This window comes from Gymnodraco acuticeps, unplaced genomic scaffold, assembly GCF_902827175.1.
Source record: "Gymnodraco acuticeps unplaced genomic scaffold, fGymAcu1.1, whole genome shotgun sequence".
Taxonomy (NCBI): Eukaryota; Metazoa; Chordata; class Actinopteri; order Perciformes; family Bathydraconidae; genus Gymnodraco; species Gymnodraco acuticeps.
The window spans coordinates 919,550-946,455 of record NW_022989982.1 but is presented as its reverse complement, the minus strand read 5'-3'; the positions used below and the strand labels follow the sequence as shown (position 1 = coordinate 946,455).

General features: G+C 41.9%; 1 long non-coding RNA gene across 1 annotated transcript in view; it reads left to right on the top strand.

The window, feature by feature from the left end:
• The window catches only part of LOC117543580, a 66,736-nt gene extending 43,266 nt beyond the window's left edge, over positions 1-23,470 (top strand). The window contains exon 4 of the long non-coding RNA XR_004568579.1: positions 23,335-23,470. This is a non-coding gene — a long non-coding RNA (uncharacterized LOC117543580). The remainder of the gene's footprint in view (positions 1-23,334) is intronic.
• Positions 23,471-26,906: the final 3,436 nt, after the last annotated feature.

The following is a 26,906-nucleotide window of genomic DNA, read 5'->3' as shown; positions in this document are numbered from 1 at the left end:
TGAAAGGGATAGTGTTTCACAGTTTTGCAGCTTTGTATATTTCCAATTAAAGATGATTACACATGAAACGCAATCTGACATATTTAAAAAATGTTTATTATTTACCCTTAAAGACATCTAGATTTTTCCACCCTCGTACTAAGATAAATATGTTTTTACAGGGCATACACAAAATAGTCATTTACATTTGAAGACAGTGTTGTTAACTGGTTATATAGTATTAAGATATTTAGTTGATCAAATTATTTTTCATGCAAACTCAACAAAGACCTTTACGGGAATATAACTAATATCTAGGAAACCCATGTTATGGAATGTAACAAGTGATGCAAAATAAATGTAGTATTTAAACAAATTGACTGGGAGATTATACTGAAGAGATTATTTTAATAATTTCATGAACCAAAAACAGGCCTCACCTTTTGTTTTAATGGAGGAATCACTGCGCATGTAGACATGTATTATCAGACAGATCAATGCAAATGCCCAAAATACTCTACATCAACCACTACTTGATCAAGTGCTACATTTTGTCCATTGAATAAGACGTAATAACATTATCCTGAGGGATAAAGCCATACAAGATAGGGCCTTGTTTGAAATGAAGGCATCGGAGGAGCGGGGGGAGGGTTGGGGCACCCTGGCCCTGCATCCCTGTGTATCACTTTAATGTTCATATAATGACATCCCCTCCAAGTTTGTGTCATGGGCCATCAACAATCATAATTGTAAAGTGATTCATTGACTGATGTTGTCAACAGTGCTACTGTCAAGAGAAACTGATACCAGAGAAAGAGAATAGGGCCCTCTAATGAATATATCAATAACCAGTGACAGGTGAAGGAGTACTCCTGACGAAATTTCAAATAAGCGCTAACACCTCTCGTTGATGCCTTCATTTGTTTTGCCTCTGCACGTTCTGTCGAGACGAGAGAGGAGAAAAAACTCAATTTACTGCAAAATGTCTTGTTATAAATACATTTTTATTAAGATTTTCAATTATTTGTATTGTAACTGAAAAAAGAAGTTTGATTTTAAATTCTAAATGGCACATTTTTTAAATTGGATTCTCGACTTTGTTCTTGGTGACTGTTTATTTAACTTGTGTCGGACCTCTCCATTCTGAATATTCATATACTCAATTTGGATGCCATGTGGCAGAACAATATGTGATACCACCAGACTCTCAGAAACGGTAGCTCACTTCAACATTCGTCCATATCAAGGACACCATAAGTGCGAACCTCAGATTGCTAGGGGACCGATTTGTCGTCTTTTGCCCTGTGTGAGTGTTTGTGTTTGTCTTTGTGTCTGTGTATAATCACCTGCACACTTCACGGGGGAACGCTAGTGATACATCACCCAAATGAGGTCCAGTCGGGGCCATGATCCATCAGCTAGTGTCTAGTCTAACAGCCAAGGTAATGAGAAAGGAACCTATGCAACATTGATGGGGCGGGGGCGCAGACAACTCATGGACAATGCTATTGATGGCTGACCATCACTATTAATGGCTGTTTTAGGGTTATGACACAGAGAAAAGAATGGACTTGGATGCCCATTTTTATTTTATTTTTTTTAAATGTAAGTGTCCAATGTCCACACACACTCATCTCCTGCGTACACCCGTCACCCTCACCCAGACTGAGGAATACAAACCTGGCCGAAATGCAATTAAAGGGGCACTGTAGAGCACCATTGTGGCATCACGCCGGGGCTACCTCTCTCCGCCTGCTGCATTAATAGGGTTTCAATTGCCAGCGCCCGCTTCTTAATGGCTGATTTATTTCATTTTAATACCCTTGTCATGAGGTACGGCCTCGACTGTGGGTCGCATAATAGGGGGCCATTTTCTTCTCTTTCTCTTTCTCCAGCGGGAATGCTTGGCTCTAAAGATCTCCATTTGATATGTGGGCCACAACCCTTTTGACTAAGGCAGTGGGGGTTGATGAGGTTGGGGGGATGGGATATTTTTGAATATAAGAAGTATTAAACATACATATTCACAATTACTTACTTCTTAAAGATAACTTACATGCAATCCAACTGTTTTTATTTTTAGTACGTTGCTCAAAGTTGTTTTTTGACGTAAAGGGGACATTATGATTAACCATATTACTATATAATCAGTTAAAGAGGCCATATTATGCTATTTCCTTTCCTTCAGTGTGTTATATAGATTTTTGTGCATGTCAATGGTCTGCAAAGGCTAACATCCCAAAGTTACTCTCCCACACATCCCCCCCCTTCCTGAAATGCCTCAATTGGACTTCATTGTTTACTTCTGTAACATAATGACATCACTACTGTATGTAATACTCCTTGCGTTTCAACACAGCCGGCCAGCTAACCAATCGGAGCAGACTGGGCTCTGGTTTCAGACAGAGGGTGAAAAGAGGTGCTGCAGCACAGACAGTATGAGCAAAATAAAGAGCTTTAGGATGTAAACATGTCACAGTAGAGGCACACAATACAATGATGAACCTGGATATGAGCATAATATGTCCTCTTTAAAACAAGGAAACTAACTATCTGGAACATTACTTCCTTCACATGTTTGCAGTTAAATGTAGCAAAGGGTTTCCCAGAATAACTGCCTTTGTCTTTTCTCTGTTTTTGAATTGTAGAACAATGGCAGGCTTCTTCCCAAGAGAAACTCAATTGACTGGAACCTCTGTCATTTAACACACTATTAATTGACTAATGTGCGTCACATTGCTATGCAGCATAGGTAGATGAGGACCATGGGGCCCTATCAGAGTGGATTATGGGAAATTAGCTGAAGCGGCGACAAAACAGGCGCGTTCCTGTCTTTTCTCAGCATCACAGAGCGCACAATCAGCTGTGGCAGAGCGGATGTTGCTGTTCGAGATTATTTTCACAAAGGCGATTATTCTAATCACTTAATTCCGGTATTATGAGGCATCTGCTCTGTTAAGCTTTATATTTCCATTTCCCCAGACAACTGCGTGCAGACGAGACTTCATCAATATCATTACTCACTACATTGTTTTACTCAAACAACGCATGTATGATTAATGAATAGGCAAAGACAGTATACAGCCATAATTCTCACAAATCAATTACTCATGCTAAGGAGGCCCGTGTTGCAGATCAGCCGTAATATAGTTAATCATACACTTTCAATGGAGTCAGTCATTCAGTGTGTGGGTGTGATAATCAACACTAATGTATTAAGTGTTTACTGTATGCATGCGAGAGGAATGGTACAGTCCATACGTACGAGCATGCTCTGCAGAACACGCAGCTTTTTGGTTTTTGAATACGTCCATGTAATTGCATTATGTACATTACACGTCGCTTTCCTTGGATATAACGCAATAAATGAAGAAGACAAATGCCTGTTCACTCACATCATCCTCCCCAGCACATGCTGTTTACAGCACCCGGCTGTGTGCTCCAATCATGAATGTTTCTATTAGCATAAGAAGCTTTGAATTTGAATGTCTTTGTTGGCATCAAAGGACAAGTGTGGCGATGAAGAAATCCCAACAAAGTTCTGTTAATTACAAACCAGTTGTGAATACATGATGCACAGATATATCACACACACACTGTCATTGACACACATCTTCTTACAAATAAACGGCCGCCCCAAAACATCAATAAAAATCATTATTTCAATTATGCTCCTCGAGGTGTCAAATGAAGTATATCCTGATTACGGAGCTGGGATCCATCCATCTGGACTCACTCTTTATTCTGGCCTAACGGCTCTAATTAGCTTTCTGTCCATAGACCAATCTTTCATTCATCAATCGATTGATTTTCCTGTCTTCATTACTACCGCGCTGACATCGTGGCGCTGAGTTGAAGCAAAGATGGCCAATCCTGTGCGAAAGGTTAAATATGTTAAGCTTGGCAACTAGCGGCAGACAAGCCATTGTTTGGGACAGGTTTATAAATTAATATGTCATGGCCAGCTGTTTATTTTTTCTATCAGGGGATTGCCATTAATAATAACTGATAGTGGCAATAAAGAGTCAATATGACTGTCACAAATATAACAAAAATCCATTAAATTAGATAAAAACATGGCAATTATTTCCATGTTTAGGTAAGGTTTCCATTTACTAGACTATATAATATCACTCACTTATGATGTAAGTCAACCAATGGCCTCATACAAACCCTTAAAGCCCCGGGAGGCATGTGCACCTCTGAGGATTAAACCAGTGTTTTCTGGGCGGTGGAGTGTTTATCCATGTTTCCGCAATTTCTCCGCTATATCCGACAATCGTACTTTTTTTAATAGCCGTTTTGTCCTTATGCAATCCCTTCTTTGTCTCCTCGCCATGCTCCACCCTCTGATGCGGTATCGTGCGACGTCAGTCACGGTTCAAAGCGGAGATTACCTTGGTTTTATTTAGAAGAAGCGGTAAACTTTAGTACAGTATCGACTTTTACACAGAGCCTGCCTCGCCTGTCAAGGGGAAAATAAACAGATGTACATTTTTTGTTTATAACTGCTCCGAATGATGGATTACAGCGCACAGATAGCGGTAATTATCGGAAAACCATTAACATTCCGACACTATTCAAACCCTTAACACACAGTCTGCATCGTACTTTGGACATGGGATTTAGGATCTACAGTATGCGGGGAACATGTGCTGAGCGGAATAAACGCTCGCTTAAATCCACTCGCCTTGCCCTTAGGTTATCTTTATCCTATATTTATTTTGATCCTCTCTTTCCCTGATTCCCTGTCTCTCTCTTTTCTCCAAACCAAGGTGTATGGGTTTACAGTAATGCAGAGTGTATGGGAACGGCAGTGGCATGCATTGTCCCGGTTTGACAGCGCCTCAATAGATAATCTCCGAGTGTCTTGGATTTCGTTCAATCTATTAACCATAATGGCATATATTTAGTGCTTTCTAACTTCGCCTTGGGCTTCTGTCACCCAAACACAGCATTGAAAGTGGCAGCATGTTAAAAGCAAAGGAAAAGCACCCTATCTGGTTGCTTATGAGACCTGAAAAGCATTTTGTTTATATTGGAGGAGAGACAATTTATTTGTAATTCGCAGCAATGGAAGCACTAAAGCTTCCAGTCTTTTGAATGTAGGCGTTTTTCCGAGACACACTGATAAACCCTAATAAACCTAGTTGACAGGAGCAGTTAGAATGCATGGTGCTATTGTATAACTGCAATGAACGATAACAAAAGCAGCTAGCATCAAATGGTAGGATGAAAAGCTGCAGTCTGCTTGCACACTTGAGGATTTCCAGAATACAGAATCACAAAATTCAACTAAGCTTCGCTCCTTTCCTTATCCCACTCCATCTGCAGAAATGAAAACACACAGTAGGCGCTCAAGATCTCAATACAGTTTACATGGTAGTATCAAACTGTAAAAGTAGATGATTCTTAATATTTATCCTACATTTTTCAAATCTTGTGAATCATTTAAGGGCTATCTGATCAACTATTACACTGTTATACATTATTGGCCAGTCATACTTGCACTGCCAGGTCCACAACTACATGTACAAGCCTATTCAACTTAAAAGAAAATATTTATGTTGCGTTATTGTTGTGCTTTTTAGTAATTCACATTTAACATATATCCTTCTTACTGGCTATTACATTTAAAAGAGACCTGCAGAGAGTGGGTTTATATGCTTTTTTAAAGCTGGCAAAAATCAAACACAGATGAAAACTGAATCTTGAAATGGCGGTCACAGATATTGGCATCACATATTAAACATCTGGCAGCTTCAGGTCATACATTCAATTAGTGTTAATCCAATACCTACACTATTTGTATCACCTACACACGTTGTTATTTGAGTTTGATAAAAGAAACGGAATGGTCCCAAGGTCGGATTAAATGGACAATAAAATATAAAATACTGTCTTAAAAAAAGCATTTTACAAAAAATTATGTTTTAAGTGAAATATATTTGATCTTTCATTTAATGTCACAGTTTAGTCATGTAGTTAATGTTGTAGATGGTATGGGAACTTAATTTTAGGATAAGGGATTTTAAATGTGGAAGTCAGTTAAACACATCAATAAGAGATGACTGTCCCTTTAATGCTTCAGTGGTCTTTGTTTAAATTAACAAAAAGGAAATGATCCATTTAGTCTCATCTGTCCTTTCCAAACTACATGTTTGACTGTATGAAACCATCTTGCACTGTGTGAATCATCTTACACCCACTGTCACTGTATATACTGTAGCATGAACAAAATAAACATAAAAACAGGACCATTTCTTACTTGTGCACATTTCCCCCCCCCCATGTATGCTAATAGTCGTGGTGTTGCATGATTAGTGGCAACTATTTACAGTAGAGACGTTCGCTAATCAACCCAAAGAGTTATGCTGCAGATCTGGGAGCAATTATGTCCACACACCAAGCTCATATTTACAACACACACACGCACGCGCACACGCACGCATGCACGTGCATGCACACACACCTATACAGACCCTAGCATACTTCCACACACACACATACACACAGTTTGGAACACATCAATTACCAGGGCCAGCGTTTTACATTTAATCTTCTTATTGGATCCTTGTTAATGTTAACCACTTCCTTCCCCTGCAATTTATTTTGCTTTTGTGCATGTGGCCTCTGCACCCAGCAGAGTGTTCATGGACCAGACCATCCATAACCTGCAGAGACAGACGGACGGACGGACGGACGGACGGACGGACGGACGGACGGACGGACGGACGGACGGACGGACGGACGGACGGACGGACGGATAGACAGACAGAGAGATTCGTTTTTTAAAGCATTGTTTATAGTAATTTAAAGATATTTTTAGCAGTTAATTTTCATTATTTAACCCTAACCCTAACCACAACCTGTTTGTTTCTGTTACTAAACCTGAACATAATCACAATTACCTAAATGTGTTCACTGCTTGAGTTATCTTTATTAATCTAAAGGTGATGAAGTTATTTCCGAGAAGTACCTTGCCAAGATCGTCTCTTTACTTGTGAATAAGGAAAGGAAACCGTATCTTTAAGACAAACATTTGTGTGAAAGGTTGCCCTGAATTTCAGTATATTGTTGGTTGACCTCAGAATACTGATAGGCTCTCAATGATACGAAGTTGGGTTCCAAAGAAACTACCCTACCTAGTTAAAAAGAAGTCCCTCAGACTCACTTCCTGAACTGCCCTCCCTGTCGTGGTTCCATTCATTGCACAAAAGTTCCCACCACAAAACCGAGCGCTTAACCTCTCCTCATGGTGCAAAATTGTTCCTTTCTAATTACGTAATCAATGGCCTTTTAAAGGTACAACCAAATCACTGTGATGGCGAGCCGCTGACCCTCTCTGCGAACCTTTGAGGCTTAGAAAAACGAGATTTGTACCAATCAGGCAGAGCTGACGCTTGACTTGGAGCCACGGACAGAGAGTCAGGACCCCTAATTAGGAGTTCTAACCCCTTACTGACAGACAGATTTGTTTTTGCCTCGCCTTGTGTTTGGCCAAGATCTGCTGGGACCCCCAGATCGGCAGATATGCGTCGGGAACTACCAGCATCCCGTGAATGGCGTTCATTAACTGACTTGTTCAAACAAAACATAATCAAACCCTCGGTGTGCTATCCAAATAATAGAAATAATGGGTCTTTTCCTCCCCTTTTTACCCCACGAAAACCAAGGAATATGGCTCATATTGCAGGGATTCTAGCTAAAGTCAAAAATAAATAGGACGTAGAGAAAAGGGAGGAATAATCAATTTCACTTTAATGTCAACTAGATTTAAAGGCTTTTTTGTTAACATAATGTCAATTGTACAAGGACAATACGAGTCTACATAATTGATTCTGTGCATTTGGTTTCAGACATGGGAGGCTTGTTGGGTAAAGAGTGAATCCAGGCCGTCAGTACTTCTTATTAGGCATCTCTGGTATTTTCCAAACAGCTGCCTTTGATTATTCGCAGCAGGGGCTGCCACAATACTGCCATGAGATAGCATCAGCTGCCTCCAATGATGCAGCCAGGGACAGGCAACAAGGACAGGATGCAGATGCAAACACACACACACACACACACACACACACACACACCACACACACACACACACACACACACACACACACACACACACACACACACACACACACACTCAGGCAGAGGGTTATACGCACACACCCATGTCAAGCAAAGACAAAGGCCAAGTGGCGTGGAGGAGGAGGAGGAGGGGGAGGGGGAGGGGGAGGGGGGGATGGCCTGCAGTGACTCTTCAGGGCTTCCTGTCTTTTTTTTCCTGTCCCTTGGGGCCAAAGATACTTCCCATGGCTGGTCACGCTCTTCCAGACCATTTCACATAGACTCCAAACCTTATTTGATGTCGCACATAACCCCAAAAACCAGACTCACTTCCCCTCCCTGGCAACTGTTTTTATTAAGCATCTGAGTGAGGTTTTTTACGGAAAGTGCTCCTTTGATTTGAACAATCAACCCCCCATTTCGACATGAAAACCCAATCATTTCATATTTCAGCATCAATTACTGCATTTTTAATACATTAAGCCATGATAGTGTTTTAAGAAGGCGCAGATGTCTCCATGGGTTGCCTTTCATAGCATCTGATTAGACATAAATTAAGGTGAGTTAGAAAATAACGATAATTGTGACTCATTGCTTTTGCTTCAACGTTAATGTCGAGATAAACAACAATATTTAGTAACCCGATAATCAATCGCAGCGTTAGATTATGGCATACAATCTCCATTAGAAGTCAATTGTGGTTTCAGTCTGATTAAAATGCCAAGGTGAGGTATTCTACCACCATCTGTTGAATGGGGCTAAATTGAAAATAGACTTGAGTGAGTGGGGGGGGGGGCTGCTGTTGATGTCTGCGTGGCGCTCGTAGCCTTTTCCATTTGGGATCAAACTGCGATGGAAGTTCCCCCCGCTGCTCGCCTCTACAGCAGGTGCTTCATGGTGTGTGCCGCTCTCAACTCAACCCCTTTTACCCGCTGACATTTAGCAGACACACACATTCTGATCCCCCGCTGCCACGCTGCCAAATATTGAAAGGCAACGAGGAACATAAAGAGCACGTATTTACTTAGCGCTCGGCAATGACACCGCACGGGGGGTAAAGAGGGAGGAGAGAGGTTAGGGGAGAGAAAAGTCAGCGGGGATGTATCTGTATCCATAGAAACCTCAATCAGAGCCGATTTGTGACCTCACCATGTAGAAGAGTTCAGGGGGAAAAGCACTCAACTTCAGCCTCTCCGTTCGCACGAGCCATTTGGCGAATAATCAGTTTGTTATTGGTCTTAAATAGTGCCTAATTAAAACCGTGACCTCGACCAGGCACCCTCTTCCTACACCTAAACTAAACAGGAACAATCTGTTTGATTGCAGCTGAAAAAAGAGCAGGTCTTTCTATGAAGGGGGGGTTAAGGTGGTGAGAGGTAAGTGACCCTGTGTGAAACAAATGAATCCTCAGGGGGAATCTGGCTCAGATGGATATTTAAACGCAAACAGTAGTCAGTCCTCTCGCAGCGGAGGGCCAGAACCACGCGGCCCCCTTCGGTCCCTGCTGAAATCCTATAAAATCAAATCAAAGAATCTGACATTTTCACTAACCAGAGGCCCTGGCGCCGGTTCCGCTACAATAACATATGGACTAACGGGACAAATTGAAATGAAAGTTGTAAATGAAGCTCACGTTTTAAAATGCCTGGGATCAGAGAGGGAGGCGGGGAGCTGAGGCGAGGACAAAAAGAGAGGGAGAGAAGATTAGTGGTTAGGTGAAAATGTTTATTTTCACACTTCAAAGTTCCCAGCTCAGTGTGTGTGTGTGTTTAAGATCAACAGACCTTGTGATGAACAACCTGTTCCATGCTGGAAATACATTCTGCGAAACACAACAGTCCTCTGTAGAAACCCTGCAAAGCACTGACTGGGGAGTATTGAATTACAAGTCGACTGCACTGTGAAGCAGCCAGAGAAACACACTCTCACTCTCCTTTCAGAAGATGTGACTTTTATCTGCATGTCCCAGCCTCAGACACAAATCCAGCCTTTTTATCTCGGCTGGGAAACCTGCTGATTCAGTTCTGCAACAGCTGAACCGCATCGAGACGGTTACCACAGTTTGCTGTGTGTGCAACAACTGTACGGCAACCACTTAAGAAATGATGTGTGTCACTTTTTCAGAGAGATGCACGTGTTTACTTTTACCTGAGTTTTGACTGTCAGGTAGTTTTAAAATCAAATGGCAACTATTTAGTGTTATATTTTCAGGCTGCTTTAACTGGAACCATCATTTTTTACAGTCATGCATTTCATAGATTTTTAGCAATGAGGTTATCACTTTTTTGAGTAGTTTGAGATTTATAGATCAACCATAATGTAGTAATTATCTTAGCCGGCTCAAGGCTTTATAGTCCATTGAATGAAAAATGAACTTTTCTCAAAAATGAAGTTGAAACATTTTCAGTAAAAATGGAGAGGAGTGTATTAAACACTTAAAATTATGAAATGCCATTCAACATTTTCTCACATTTATTATTTAAGAACATGTGTTGTACATTGAACATAAACAAAATGGAAAGGTATAAAGATAGGTTGTATTTTTAGCTTTAAATGAAGTCATATTGGGGAATACATTTTGCGACATAATTCTGGTTTGCTTGCCTTTTTAATTAACTTAAATTCTGAGCTAAACCATACTCTTTTAATATTTAAATAGCACGGCTTCTCAGTTAATGGTGCAAACATATTGTCAGTTGAGGAAATAATTAGCAAAGATGACAGGGGTTAGGCATTACAAAAGATCATGATAAATGTGTATTGTCACACTCTGCTCTTCCTCCATGACTCTTATAATCAGAATCAAATTTTCCAAATCTACTGATCTCTTCTGAGACTTGGCCTCGAGTGGCCTTTGACATGTGATTGAAGTCTCAGCCGTCTGAGGCTCCACAGTCTGTCTGTAAAACCCTCGTCTGAACAACCAAGAGATGGCAGTATTTCACAGAATATGTGCAGCGAGCAGAGAGGGAAGGGGGGGAGGGGGGGGTTTATCAGCAGCCCTGCTTTACAGCGTCTTCTGTTTGAATTGGAAAAAAGAAGGTCTTATGAGAACTTGTAAAGGAATATCTAAGGAGCATATTGTCATTCCATACTTGTTACATCTCTATATGTCGCTCTTTAATATTTACATCTCCCTGCTGGATTGAACAACGCTACTGGCCCTCGGTTCCAGTGTGTGTTTAAAAAGATAAAAAGAGTGAGACGTAATGTTGACGAAGTAATATGATTTATATCTGAGTGGATTTATTTGTAACAACAGACGGAGTCATTTCCTGTGTGCTTGTCAAGGATTGAAGCAAATAATGACAAGACATGTAATCAGCCATTAGGATAAATCAGAATCAGATTTATTTCTTAAAATAAAAAATTAAATCACTAATAATATTAACATTATTACACTTTGAAAAATAAAGATAAATATTTACACAAAATATAATTAAATACAAAAAAGTACATTAAAAATGACAAAATCTAATATAAAAATTAAAATATTATTTAATATAAATATAATTGTTTTTAATAACACAGAAAAACGTACTTAATTTTGAAATGTAATATTAATAAAATAGCGCTTTCCTGTCGCACTGCCCCCGTCACATTAACAGTGATATTAGATTTACGCTCTCTGCTTACAAGTCAATATCGCAGGCTGGCGACACACTTATTTGTGCCCTTGAATGAGATGCTGGTGAAGCGTGTATGGAGAGGCAGCTGCTCAAATGTTAGGGAAGAAATGGAATCTAAATAAACAAGTTGCACCAAATGTTTCGTCAGCTGTCGGGACGCGAGAGGAGGGTCACACAATGAGACGAGAGACTTCCTCTGCGTCTCCCCGCGCCTCCCCAGAGCCTGCCAAAGTTTGCGCGAGTGTAACATATTCACTGAGTCAATAAATGACGTAAAAAGGGGAATCTGATAGCAGCTCCTGGCTAGTTCTGCTAGTATCGCCTGCTCCTGCTATTCATTCTTTGCATATTCAACATACAACTTGATATTTTATAGAACTCTATTATTGTTGATGGCATGAATGTAGGACATCAATTGTACTATATTTGTATCTGCCCACATCAAAGCGTCCGTGAAATGCATACGTTGTGATGTGCGTGAGGTCCTCTTTTTGTTTCCTGAGCACCTTCCGTGTGTGTGAGTGTGTGAGAGAGTGTGTTACAGTGTGCAGGGTAGAAGTCAGGCTCGGGCCTTTGTAATGAGCAGCCTGGGCTCTTTCTGGTTCAGCTGCTCCTCTCCCTTATTTCACGCTGCGCTGCTCTCCAACTCCAGTGGCCCAGTCACTAGAGTCCCGCGTCTCCCTTCTCTCTTTTTCCTTCACTCTTTCCTTCCCCTTCTTTTATCCATCTTATTATTTTCTCTTTTCCCTTCTTTCTGGTTTCCCTTCCCCTGTGTTGTTGCACAGATCTCAAATCTGACCAGCATTTGAGGGGGGGGGGGGGGGGAAGAGGTGAAGGAGCATGCATGAATGGTCACTACTGCTCCATACCATTCATTCCAGTCAGCGAAGGACTCCAAACGCTCCCCTCCACCTCCTCCACCACCTCTGCAGGCCTCTGTGGGGCAGAGGGGCCTGAGCAGCTTTAGTGTAGAGTGGTTTTAACAAGCACACACACAGAAACTGTCCCCCCTCCCCTTTCTCCCCTGCATCTCCTTTTAAAATCCCTTATTTCCGGTAATCTCAGACAGATATCTTTCTCTTTTACATGCTGTTTCGCCTCGCTCTTTTCCTTGATATGACCCCGTACAGATAAAGTCACTCAGACGAAGGCATATGGGATGGGGGGGGGGGGATTCCTCTCTTCATCCGGTGCATTTGCCCACTGAGGCTTGGAGTACAGTCAGTAAAGTGGCGCTGCCTCACTATAGTCACACATTGAATGAGCGCATTGAAAAGATGTAGGCACGAACAAATATGGAGTATTATTAGAATAGTAATAAAAGAGGAGGGAAATGCGACTACGCCTTGACTTATTTTCCTTCTTTTGATGAGGGGGAAGAAAGGATGTTCCACAAAGGGTCCAATAAAGGCAGGCTTCCCCGAGTGGAGGCAGAGCGACGTGTTTTTGAACTCGGGGGAAGAAGCTTCCAGGCCACTCTTTGCAATGGGTGGGAATGTGTCAGTCACGGAAGTAAAGGTGTGCTGTGGAATTTAAAAGCTTTGTGAGTTACATTTCAAGGCCAACTTCTAACAACTGTAAAGGTGTCCTTCTTTTTAAGTTTTGATTAGCCTGAAGCTGACGAATGTGTTCAGGTTTGTATTAGTTGCTGTTGACAGATATCTCGTCAAATGTGTTCACATGACCGTCGTTGGCGGTTAGTTCAAGAGAGAAAATGTGTGAAAGGAATTTCTTTCATTCAATTTTACTTTCATAGATTTTTATACTTACATTTTTGTTTAAAAAAATGGTGGGTAATCTTGATTTTAGAAAGAGAAAGCACAATGACATCCCATTTATACTACAACACGAGTTTTATCTTTAAAGACACACATTTAAAGAGATACACTTTTGGTATTTACCACAAATATTGTTTAGAATATATTTGCAGATGAATAGCACATAGTTCTTTATTACTAACATGTGCTGAATTTGACCTGCAGGCAGTGAAGTGAAAATGTAATCTGCGTCATTAACATATTGAATTACTGCAAATGTCCTAAAACAAGTATGAAAGTGTGTTAGTGCAAATGTATCTCAAACTTTAATGAATAAAGACACTTTTGGCTGAGTTGCTAAATCAACATTTTGACAGTATTAGTGTAATATTACATTCCTACAAGTTTAGTAAGTGCTCATTTTGCAGTGTTGCGCATCAGAAGTGTTATTTGGGTGCAGAGCTCTTCACACCTTGCTCCCTGTGACAGCGCTCCTTGGAGAATGAATCAATTTACACCACACTATGGATATTAAAGCAGGTGATAAATATAATCGTCTCTGGCGATCACCTTCCAAAGTAGCCGTGTAACTGTTTTCAGCGGCGTGAAATCCTTTATCAAGCCGTCGCTGGTTGACAGAAACAATTATCCAGAGAGGGAGGTAAATGAATAAAATTAGCACTCGGAGCCCCCTTGCACATTTGTGCCCGTGGCTATCACCATGCGTTGACTTCCCAAACTCTTATCATGAGCTTCGGCACCAGAACGGCTTTGTATCGCACAGTAACCCCCTCCCATTTCACAATAGCACTCCAAACACACACACATTTCACCTCACACTCCATGCTTGCTTTAATCATGTGGCAGTGGCAGTTCATAAAGGACTATTTTTTTCTGTGGAGGACCAAAGTTGCAGAATACATGTGAGTGTGTGTGTGCTGAACAGGCTCACAGAGGAACTTCGGTTCACATACTTGACATACATCTTTATTGCAACAGGAAACACTTAGGCCAAATGCTCCCATGTTCAGAGGTGACTTGCGGTTTCCAAACTGGGCATTCCTTTCCGAGAGAGACTATTAAATGAGGTCATAATTGTTTCCCCCCACCCTCCTTACCCCCTCCATCCTCACCCCCACCTCGTTCACCGGTCCCCTGCACAGCATTTCCTGTTAGGACGGCAACCAGACAGCCTTTATTTACCCCTGTGCTCATTTCCCTAAATGAATACCCATCGCCCACATCTATGGCATGGGCTCTTGTTTTGTGTACCTAATAAATGTTTGGTAAATGCGCCACAGTTGGTACCAGCTGAGCGAATAAAACACTTCCTCCAAGGACCATGACACCCTTTTCAGATTGGTCAAGTCCCACCCAACTTATCATCAGCGCACAGTGTCTCAGAGAACATTTTGGTAGATTTAAAACCGTTATACATTAAGGAAACAGATACATCAGACGGCAAACTCTTGATGAGATTTAGATATTTAAGGATTTCTGTCGAAATTGCGGCTAAATCCAATATGTTTTCCATGCAATAAAGTTGATTTAATACACCCATAACCATACATGTATGCATACTCATACTCTAAAATGGATAACCCTAGAGGTTCTGGTGATCTTAGGTCTCCACCAAGACTTTTGGGGGTCCCTGGACTGCAATCTGAAACCCACTGACATTCTCGTTATAAAAATACAAAAGCACAATTAATGTCTATTGGCAAAGACTGAAAAATGATTTGTTACATTTAATAATAGGAACAATGTGCATCAAGATCGTGATTTACATGAAACTGCATAGTGCGAAGGACAATCGCATGATACTTTTGTCAGTATTTTCATTCATGGAAGTGCATTTGATCGTAACAAAATAGTTCAAATAAATAAATGACGTAGAAGATTTGTTCAGGATCTTAAACTGCGGCTTCAACACATTTCAAATGAAACGAATGAGACATACATCTTTCGTAATCATTGTAATATCTGTGTCCTTGGTTAGATGTAGTGTCCTCTAAATCTTTGTCTGCAGTTGCTAATAATAGGCTGTATTTAGGGACACATCATCATCTCATTTGAAATCGTTTAAAAACACCCTAACCCTACGCTTCCTAATATTACCAGCTACGATTCACAGCCACTCAGTGAGTGTGTTGTCTCAGACTCACTCGGATGTGTTGAAAGTGCTTCATCCTCTTTAAGAGTGTGCCACTGGTTATCTTCTTAACTCCTCAGAAAATCTAATTCCTCTCTGGGCAAGCATTTAAATGCCTAATGACTGATAAGTGCAGCTTGGACTGTGTGTGTGTGGTTCCTCCTTCAGCTGGATTGAGATAAGAAACTTTGCAGAGCAGTTTTTTTACCCTCTCTCTCTTGCGTTGGGGGGCAGTGATAACTCCCCAGCTCTTTATTCGCTGCTTATTCGGCATCATTATGTGTAATCGGCCTAATAGAATATGTCAGGTTTAATGCGCTGAGGTTTTGGCATGATGAAACCGCTTTCTGCCTTTTGTAGAGGTAGCTGACGCAGAATGACATCCATCATAGATGAATCTTTTGAGTAAATAGAGGGTTTCATGTTGCAAAAATGAGAGTATTGATGCCATCCTACATGCCCTGTAGCCAGAGCTGAGAGAAGAGGGAATGGTGAGAGAAAGCGCGACAGAGAGAAAGGAATCAGGATAAGCGGTGTAGGATATCCAGGAAAAATACTATTGCTTTGGCTAAGCCAGGAATAATGACTTTATTGAATTTGACTGTGGTGCATTACGGTCTTGCATTCTTGAATGATTGACTTCTCTCTTTTATTGTTTTCTTTCCCCCTTCTTATTTTCCCTTCCCCTCCAAGACATTCATCTTTGGACACAGAGACATGAGAATAATGTTTCTCAGAGGCGATCAGCAATTGACCTTGGGCTCTCTCCGCCATGCTTCAGTTCCAACAGAAATTGTACTCCACTAATTGTGTATAGAAATGTACTTTGAACTCGGTGGGGAACTTTAACTTGATTTTTGCCCACAACCGATGCCCCGGCACTAATGATTTATGTGTCACTGTTTTGAATATATACACTTTTTATTCAAGCCCTGACACAAGTACAGTAGCTCATCAGAAATCCGGCTCTGCTGCCATCTCCAAAGGCGACGCCTCTGTTGGAATAGTTTAAAGAGAAAGTGCACTATAGTCAATTGACTTCGTGTTGGTGATTGAAATGGTATATGCACACATAAACACAACTGTCCACGCTCAATCGCTAACACACTTACCACACAATGCACACATCTCACACACTGTCTCAGTCCCCTTGACACATTCGCTCGAGTCCCTAAACCGTGACATCCAGGACCGTGCTATAATTACAAGGCAGATGAACACATGGCGACAAAGCGCTCTCAGGAGGGGGAGCGAGCGACGGAGGTAATGATCTCTAGAACAAAGAGGCAGACCTGGGAGAACAGGTTCCAGAGCGAGCCACAGGGCTGCCGACACCACAGGCATGACCTTGGAGAACTTTCTGGAACACTCGAGACTCTCTCCGCGAGCTCGCCTTTACAACGTGTTTATGTGCAAGGCGGTTCCACTGGTGTGTGTGTGTGTGTGTGTGTGTGTGTGCGTGTATGTGTGTGTGTGAGCGTTCAAAGGCAGACGTGTCCTCGGGGGAGGAAAACCCTAGAAATTGGTTATTGTATCACTGAGGCTATTTACCTATTTTGGGGATTAACATATTTAATTCCCCTTCTTAATCCCGTTGGAGTTAATGCCCTCGCATTTCCAATTATCTGACTAAGTGTAACGCAGAGGGAGTCAGGGCTTCCTCTCTTGCCTGTAACTGGGTTTAGCATGCAGGTCGCAGAGCTGGAGCTACAGTGTGTGGTGTCTTCAAAGACAACTTGTTTACATGATGGTTTAATTGACTTACCAAACTGAGTCACTTTTAAAAAATTAGAACTTCATTTAATCTAGCAAGAATGAGGTGAAGTCAAAGAGTACATTCTTATTTTTTTGTTTCTTTATGGCTGCTGCAATACATGATAACTCCAGTGTGTATGGAAAAGCCCAGCATAGTGACCGTCTTCAACAGTTTATTGTGGATGTATATTAAAAGAAACAGCAGTTTTAATACTCTTATTTGACCATTCATAACTTTGTTGAAAGAGGTCAGTATCAAAGGCATTTGTGTGATGTAACATAGTGGTTATATCAGAGATCAATTACTTCAAGTTGCCCTATTCCGCTCATTTTCAGGTTCATATTTGCATTTCGTGCCTCTCCTGTGACATGTCTCCATGCTTTAATGTTCTAAAAGCTCTTTATTTTTCTCCTACGCCTGTGCTGCAGGACTTGTTTTCACCCTCTGTCTGAAACCAGAGTCCAGTCTGCTCTGATTGGTTAGCTGGCTGGCTCTGTAGTGATTGGTCAACAGTTTATACCCACCCCATAACCATCACGTACAATGTGTTGGAGCGCTAGCAAATAGAGGCAAGAGTGTTACATAGTGATTCAGAAGTAAACAAAGGAGACCAATGGAGGCGTTTCCTTGCACAACAATCAAAGAGAAACTATGGAACATTTTTAAAGTTCTTCCTTGAGAATATCATTTTTAACTTTGAGTAATGAATATGACTTTTTTCCCCTTAACAATATGCCAAATCTTTAAATACGATCCTACAAGTGTCAACACAGTTCTTCATCATCATCTTCATCATCACTTCATCTTGGTCACCCAGCAGTGTTTTCAATCAGTTCCACCTGGTTCCCAAAGCTGGGCTGAGTCACACACAAACACAGTCTTTCCACAACACACATGAAATGCATTGTGAGTGTACAGCACACATGCAGACAGTACATCTGCACACACACACACACACACACACACACACACACACACACACACACACACACACACACACACACACACACACACACACACACTCTCTCTCTCTCTCTCTCTCTCTCTCTCTCTCTCTCTCTCTCTCTGCGGATGTAATCACTTGGGTCGGTCTGCTCAGTGTCAGTTCCCAGACTGGTGAGGAAACGTGGCTTTTAGCTGCCTCTGCTTTTAAAGCCTGTGTCTGTCTGTATTTCTGTCTCACTTAGTAGACATAACTTTGCAAAAAATCCTCACAAATCACAGCTTGAGGATACATATGCTTAGGATAAAAACAACATAAACACATAGTACGTGTTCTATGCATGTCCTAAAATGTTCAGTGTGTGCCTCTTTTTATGCGTCATAGCCTCGGATGATGACTGCATTCTTCATTAATCCCATAATGACTCAAAGGCTGCACAGAGCAGTGTTGTGAACCTTAATAAGATGTTTTTGTATGTTCTCTCACCTTCAGCATAATTACGGCGTACCAGTTCCTGCATGCCGAGCGAACACGGACAGCATGTGCATGTGTCATATCCCATTAAAGTCCCGAAGTGTTGCATCATTTAGGATCCTTTCTGTTTAAAATATCCCAAGCGAAAAAATGAAATGTCAAGCTTGAGCTAAAACATGCTCATGCTCTCATCAAGGGGATTTTTTTTACATCTCCAAATCTTGAAAGCAAGGAAAATTAAGAGATGATTTGTCTCAGCCAATATCAAAAGGCCATTCAGTGTCGTAGCTATTACCCATAAGCCCTCTATTGTGGACGAAGACGCTCCCTGTCACAAGACTCCAGTCCACTGGCACCATCCTCAGAACCACCATCCTGCTACCAAGCCATTAATGAATGCATCAGATTCATAGATGTAACATAAAACGCCATGACATACCAACTCGTGGCATGTTGGAGAGATTCTCTGAATGTGTGTGTGTGTGTGTGTGTGTGTGTGTGCTCTGATAAAAAGTGAGTTGCAGTATACTTTCACAAAACTACAGGAAGTCTTGTTGACAAAACAACTCAACATTTCTCTGCCTTTGGCGATAAAACTGTATATATCAGACCTACAACTAACACTACAGCATCCAACAAGTGCAAAATATATTCTGCTGTTGCCACTGCTATTGTTTAATTCATTTAAAACTACACGGGGTCATGTAAGGTGTAAAAACAGGAATGCAGATCCGCCGTCAATCGATCATCGGGGATCTACCTTTCCAGATCTTTGGAGAGGTCAGGACCATGATGCATTGCAAATTGTGAAGTTATGTAAGAGAACAGTTGGAGGCAAATGGTTCAGCGACTAGTAAGCTATCGCATACAAATAATCGAACTTTTGGAAACCTGTTAAGTTGAAAGAATAATGATTTTTTTTTACTTTTGCTCGTCCTCGTACTCCTAAGTTTACGTGTTTTTTTTGTTACAATACATTTCATTTTTTTTATTTACTTGTTGAATAATATACAAAAACATTCCTACAGATCTCCAATTTTGTGATATCTCTTAATTAGATTTTTATTTTTTGAAAGGAGAGAACAAACAACATTTTGGACAATGAGACATGCAGCCCAATCACCCTGGACAAATTCTCCTGCCTCCCCCCCTCATAAAGGTCCCTTTCTCTGCCCTCTGGAGTGACAAGGCCACTCCAGCATCTCTCTCCTCCATCAGCACTTGTTGGACTCCTTCAACCCATTCCTGAAAAAGAAAAGCCCCAGTCTTTCATTCGAACAAGTTTAGTTCTTCCTCCTCCCCCTCCTCCTCTGCTCCCCACTTCCCATACTCCATTTGGCAGTGACAATCCGGTCATTATACAATCTTCACCCCGTCTGCAACCCCCCCCACCTCACCCCACACTTCTGCGCTGCCCTCTCCTCTCACCCCTCCCCTTTCGCCCAGCCACTATGAGCTATATTACTTTGACCCCGGCCCATCAATCTGCTTCAATTGGATAATGATCTGTAATCACGTTCTTTCAGGGGAGTCTATAAAACGAGCCGGGGCCTCAGCACCCCCCCTGAGAGGGCTCCTTCTGTTCCCCAGCCCCCCCCACACATTTGATCCAAGCGCTTCTCCTTTCAGCTTTCAGGCCCCCACTAAATACCCTCGCACATGGGCAGCCGCTGCAGCCTTGTAAAGGGAGCGGAGGAGAGTGGGGGCTCCGCTGTTGATTTTTCATGGCTCCCCGCTCCAATGGAAAGGGGGCTAAGAGGGACAAGGTGGAGCCCAGCAGGAGGGAGCAGGGGGACACAGGAGGAGGAGAAGGAAGGAGAAGGGGTGTGCTAAGACCCCCCCGCCCCTCACATTAAAGCTGACCCTCCATTAGGTCGTTTTGTACGACAGGCTTGTAATCGATAGAGCCTTATAACTTAACAGGAGGAGCGGCAAGGGGTGGGGTAGGACGGCGTCGGGGTGAGTGTGGGGGCAGCGGGGGCGCGTCAAGGGTGTCAAGGAAAGAGTAAGAGGAGAGGGATAAAGAGAGAGATTAGGATAAGGTTGATGGACAGGGAGAAAGAGGCAATGAATGAATAAGTAAATGAATGGAAGGAGAATTAAGCCGTGAGTTTCACCTCTTCCCACCCTGTCTTAGGCTCGGCTAAATTAGGTCTCAAAACAAATATAATCCGAACATGGGAACAAAAATCTAAAATCATAATCCTGCTTGCAGATAAAAATCAAGAGTAAAAACGAATAACAATCCAGTACTGTGTTTCACTCTCAATTTCTCCGCCGTCTTTCCTGCTCGGTTTGTATGGAGAGGGAAATGACTTAATGTGTGTAACTGTATGAGATCTTAAGTGGTGTTATCACATGTGGAGATAAGATCTGAGAGGGGGGAGAGGCAGCACAAGGGGCCTGTTTTCACAGCATATTGCACATTTCCAAGTTAAAACTGACCCGGCGCGCCACCTCGGCTAACAGTTATCAATTGTTCATTGGGGCTTCCATTGTGACGGTCGGCGGGGCAAGCTGCGTCTCCCTTCGTGTAAAACACACGTGCATCACAGTTCAGGAGGCGAGTGGAGCAGCTTGACCGCAATTTAAAACACCATCACTTCAGTGGGGGCTTTTGTGTAATCTCTTCTGCGCTCTTGAATATACATAAAAAGGCTGGAGAGTTTTTAAGGGCCATACAATAAATTGATGAATGGTTTATTTTCTCTCTCAATCTCTCTCTGGCTCTATGAAGTGAGGGGCCCGTCTTGTATATCATTATTCCCCCCTCCACCCTTTCTCTAGCAAGTTTAGGGCTCTTACATGTGGAGCATATGCCTTTTGAAAGGGTGGCACCACGCAAGGCAGGCACAGATGGAGTCACCCTCCCTGTCAATGGGCGGACAATGGGAAATGGAAATGAAAGTTAAAGGGGTGCATCCATCCCCATTTAGCCCACACAAAAGGTGCTTGTAGGAGGCAGGGCATGAGGGACCGAGGGAGGGGAGGGGTGGAGGAACATGTCCCGGGCCAGTAGAGTCCATCCTCAGCTGGCCTCTCCATCACCGAGGTGATAGAGACGTGCTGCCACGGCGCTAGACACCCCAGCATCGTTACTTTTAAAGTCCCTGTCGCAGCGCCTGATGAACGGGGCCCGGTGATAATTGAATTCTTGTATTTGTTTTTAACGTCTGGCCACAAAGCGCAGTTTGTCACCTAAAATTGCGTCTAACACTTTACAGCATTAAATAAAAATGTAGCAAAGTGCGCCTCAGCTGGTCTTTCTCCATTTCCTGAAGGAGAGGGGAAATGCTGACACGGCGACTTGAGACTGAACACAAGTTGAATGCATATAAACCTTAACATTTACAGCAAATGGTTACTTTGGTGGATTTATAAGATACCTCAGGAGAAGGTGGAGCTGATTCATTGACCATTTTTATTCTGGGATTGTCATTGTCGCACTTATCAAATGACCCGTTTTGATACTAATAAATAATGATTTTCCTGCCTAACAAAAATGACTTTGTCATTGTTGTTGATGCTGTACTAAACTACTACAGTGTTGACACAGACGCACCCGTTTGTTTATCATACATGATATCCATGACGACCAATTAGTAAATAAGGCAGGGTTAATAGAGGAAGTAAAATAAAGCAGAGGAGGAAGTGGTGAGCCGTCCATCCTGTTGTTGTGGTGGATGCTTGCTTTGAACGCAGCTCTGATGGGACCTATAAAACAGTGTGTGTTGTTTTAAGAGACAGTGATTTCACTCTCATTAAAGATAACTACACTCTACTGTACGCAAGTGCACCACACCTCCGCTGTTAATGGTAAAGTTCTCCACATGGAGGCTCATTTTTCCATATAAGGAGTAAATAAACCTCACTAACGTTATTAAATGTTTTAATTAAAAATAAGTCAATATTCGTTATTTGTTGTTGATCAGAATTACACTATATGTAGACCATCATTCATAATGAGAATATTTCATTTATCCCTGGGGAAATGGGGTTTTCTGAAGGTTGCTCTATTTAATATAAAATACATAAATAAATAAAAATATATAGAATAGAATGTATCCAAAAATATGTCGTTAAAGTAAGTGCAATAAAGAGATACAATAAATAAATATATTTCTACAAGTAATTTGTCCAATAAAGAAATACAATAAAATCCAATATTTATAAAAACATTAGAAGTCAATTGTGCACTTTGTACTACAATATGAAACTATTATATAACAAAACATACAGTGGAGTATTATTATTAATAAGATATGAATGCTAGATGCACAGTTTAAAACATATTGTCTATGTATAAATTACTCAGTACAATGTTAATAGCAAATGGTTTACTGAATACTGCATGAAAAAAAAATACCAAAAATGACCTCATAGTCAATAATCAAGTTTTTCCACTGCATAATGAAATGTATCCGTATTTGAAGTGCTACAGTAAAACCCTTTGTTACCATCCTGTCAGCAAATATTTTTGGTTTAATGTTCCCCTCTTCCAATTGTGTGAAGGCAACTCTCCATGTGATGTGTCTAAATGACAATAATCCTTCATTTGATCTGTGTGTGTCTTGCAGGGCTGCTGACAGTGGGGTGTTGGCGTCTGGGAATCCTGAAAGATGGCAGGCCATAATGAACCTCGGCCCGACCTTTGACCTCCCACCCCCGACACCATCACCAGCTGAGGGCTTCCACAGAGGGCCTGCTTGTGTGGTAGGACACACACACACACACACACACACACACACACACACACACACACACACACACACACACACACACACACACACACACACACACACACACACACACACACACACACACACACACACACGCACACATTCACACTTCCCTCCCACGATCACTAACAAAGGCATTATAGATTTAATTATATATAATTACAAACACAATACTGTTGCAAGGGATGCCACTTTTCACTTTAATCACAAATTAACATCTCCTAACTGTCTTTGAGTGTCTCCAAATACTGAAACATTTGACTGCGGGTTTTATCTGTGTGCTGGTTTTAGAATGCAGAGTTCTTCCAGAGATGGTTCACCTCAGACAGCCTTCTGTACTGTGGCGTAGGTAGGGGCTCCACACAGCTGCTGAAGCGTAATACCCTCTGACATATCTGTGCTGTCAGTCTACCATATCTCCAATGCATGAATAACTCATGATTGCAAGTGTGGTATCCGCTGTCTATGCCTCAAATACGATATTTGTTTCCACGTTATGTCTCTCTTTTTTAAATCTCATTTGCAACTGGATATATTCATAATATAAACACAACTCTGGTCAAGTAATATTTCATTCTGCTATGAAAACAACTCCAAAAATGTACATGCCGAACGAGGAAGTTTTGGAATCATTTCCTGGTAAATACTATTCATTTATTTAAATTAAGTAAATATTTGTACATTGAAATTAAATGATAGCAAAAGCAAAGGGCTTTTGTGTATACAAGTCAATATTTCCATGCAGTTGGTAATTATTTATTTAGCAGTATTTTAGATGATTATGGCAATTTTGTGTAAATATTCCCAGAAATGTCACATATCTATCTACGAAATACATAGAATACATGCATACGATATTTCAGTTTTGATCTATATGAGCCTGCTACTGTAGCTGTCTTGCATCACCACAAGCCTGGACAACAAAAGGATGCAGTATTCCTCTCTCATTATTCTTCAGCTTTTCTCATACTGACCACATTCTCTCTGTTGGAAACATCTGCAGCTACACAGGGCTTATTTACAATGCACAATGTACAAATGAGGCCCCGTGTTCACCGTACAGCCAGCCCCCCCTTAACCTCACTCCAGCTGCCCTTGACTCTCCTACAGAATACGCACCCGATTCTAATAAGGCAGTTCTGTGAAGCAGACTGACCACGGCGTATCCAGAAAGACCTTATTATTGTATGTTGTGTTTACACGTGCATCTGTGTGAGTGCACTTGTGTCTTCCACCTCATTGATCCCCGCAGACATTTCCGGAGCACGAGTAAACATCCAGCGTAAGCCGCTAGACTTCACCCCGTATGGACAGCGTGAAGGATCAGCCTTGGCTGTTAAACGGTCAGCATGTGATTAGTTTAATAGCCTGACAATGATTGCTCCGGTGCCTGGATATAAATTACAAAACATAACGAGACTTTGGTGCTTATTGTAATGGGCCTCCTTAGTAAGAGCAACAGATGTAGCCACCAATACTGGACGCCAACGTTTTCACTTGCTTTTTGCATTCGTTATTGTCCAAAAATGTGATATTGCTCCTCAAATATTCAAATATGTTATTTTAGGGACACCATTTACACATCCAAAAAGGACTATCTTCTTTTTTGTGTGTGTATCTTCCTTAGAATCAATATTTTCTGCACAATCTGGCATTTCTCTGAATATGACTGGGACAAAAAGTGGTCTTTTTCAACAATCTGGCTTGTTTTGTTTGTATCAAGGGAATAACACTGAAACACTGAGAACACAAAGACAATAATTGACTAATTGATCCAACTTGTCAAGGATCCAGCCCGCCTCTTCTCCATGACTATCCAATCAATCCAGGCTCTCGTCCGAAATGGCATGTCCCATAACAAATTACAGCTAATGAAATAACCATCAGAATGTCATTACATTGGCAGGCCCTCAGCATTATTACCCAGCATGGCGTGTGTGTGAGAGAGAGGTTATGAGAGTGTTCATAAACAGGCCTGGTCATGCTGTTATTATCCCGCATGCTATTTAACACCTGAGTCGCTCTGTGTAATTGACAGGCCTGATGAAGGCTCTCTCTGGTCGATCGGGATATGAAAATGGTGATTGTGATTGTGATGTATTATTGGTTTAAAATGCTGTACATATTTCACATTTTCAAGGCAGAATTTGTTGTTAAAACTTGGATCCTTGTCTCCTGGAACTTACACTCACTTAGCTCGTTCCCATTTGTTTGCACCGCAAATCTCATTTAGCTCCGTCGTGTTTCATGTACTGCCGATGTCCCTCCGACAAGAGACCGCCGTGGCAGCCCGCGCTCTCCACGTGAGTCCAGTCATTCTTCTTCCGTTCCGAAGCCAAATCCATTGCTTTTTCTCCCATTGCCTTCCTCTTCCATCTCCTCCTCCACCATCTCTCCTACCATTCCAGAGCTGACGGCAGATGGTGTTTTAATAAAGTCCAGTAGGAATAGGACTGTGAGTAAACAATGCAGCACATGCCAACTCAGTAATTGCTGGGCACTATTACAACCCCTGTGTCTGGCAAGGGAGGGAAGGATGAGAGGATGCAAAAAGAGGATGAGGACAAATCAGGAATGAGAAAATAAGAGGACGAGGGAAAACCAGAAAAGGAAAAAAGCAAGAGATGGAGGGGAAAGAAGGGGCTATGGAAGGGGCGGGCAGCATACACACCTAGCAGCTGGAGCCAGAAAAGCACAGCTGGTGAAGGTGCAGGGAGGCCACAGGGAGGGGGGGCTGGTGGAGGCTGTGCTGGGCTGGTGGAGGCCAGCGGCTGCAGTCCTGGGCCTTCAGCCTCCAGGCTGTGGGCTCCCAGCCCAGTCTCTGAATCCCAGGCCCTGCTCTGCGGTCTCCACTGCTGACACAGGGCCAATGCAGTCCCCTGTCCAACCCCCAGTCAATGGTCAGACACATTCTGGAGGAGTGAACTCAAGCGAGACCAAAGTTAAAGCTCCCGTTCCATGCAGCTCTAATGTCTGTCCTTGCTGTAGACCAGAATTTAATATGAAAATGATGACTGCAATAATACCTTAAATGGTACGCTCAGACTTCATCAGCTAGATGGCTTTACACTGATATATTATAGTCTTTTTATTCATTTAATTTACCCTAAACCTTCAAAAGCAACCTACTAACAGCTGTAGATCCAATGCACTCCTATATCCTCAACCTAAATAAAAGGTAGTATGTTGCATAAACACAAAATCCTTCCACATGCCCGACTTGCTATTTGATCCCTCTTCATCGAGCCTTCATCACATACGAAAAAGGTCCTTACAAGTCTGCAGAGAGTTTTCCCATGATGCTCTATTATGCTTATCGCCTCCAGCGGTGTCAATCAGAAACCATCTCTCCACAAGTCTGACAACTCGGCTACCTTACGTCACACACCTGTTTGGCTCAGGTATTCCAA